At 45.7% G+C, this 512-nt stretch overlaps 1 pseudogene across 1 annotated transcript; it reads left to right on the top strand.

Annotated features, from left to right (window-relative positions):
• The first annotated feature begins 1 nt into the window (after position 1).
• On the top strand, positions 2–496 carry LOC101578933 (annotated as a pseudogene). The gene has a single exon (XR_001117214.2). The product of XR_001117214.2 is annotated as a reticulon-3 pseudogene (transcript).
• Positions 497–512: the final 16 nt, after the last annotated feature.

Genomic DNA, 512 nt, shown 5'->3' with positions numbered 1-512 from the left:
CGTGCTGCTTTCCCTGGCAGCTTTCAGTGTCATCAGTGTGGTTTCTTACCTCATCCTGGCTCTTCTGTCTGTCACTATCAGCTTCAGAGTATACACGTCTGTCATCCACGCTGTGCAGAAGTCTGAAGAAGGCCATCCATTCAAAGCCTACTTGGACTTGGACATCACTCTGTCCTCAGAAGTGTTCCATAATTACATGAATGCTGCCATGGTGCATGTCAACAGGGCTCTGAAGCTCATCATCTGTCTCTTTGTGGTGGAAGATCTGGTGGCCTCCTTGAAGTTGGCTGTGTTCATGTGGCTGATGACCGACGTTGGTGCCATTTTTAATGGAATCACCCTCCTGATTCTTGGTGAGCTGCTTGTTTTCAGCATCCCAATTGTCTATAAGAAATACAAGACCCAGATTGATCATTATGCTGGCATTGCCCGGGATCAGACCAAGTCAGTTGTTGAAAAGATCCAAGCAAAACTCCTGGGAATTGCCAAAAACAAAACAAAACAAAACAAAA

This window comes from Octodon degus, unplaced genomic scaffold (genome assembly GCF_000260255.1).
Source record: "Octodon degus isolate 3935 unplaced genomic scaffold, OctDeg1.0 scaffold00091, whole genome shotgun sequence".
Taxonomy (NCBI): domain Eukaryota; kingdom Metazoa; phylum Chordata; class Mammalia; order Rodentia; family Octodontidae; genus Octodon; species Octodon degus.
This window is presented reverse-complemented; position numbering and strand designations above follow the sequence as displayed.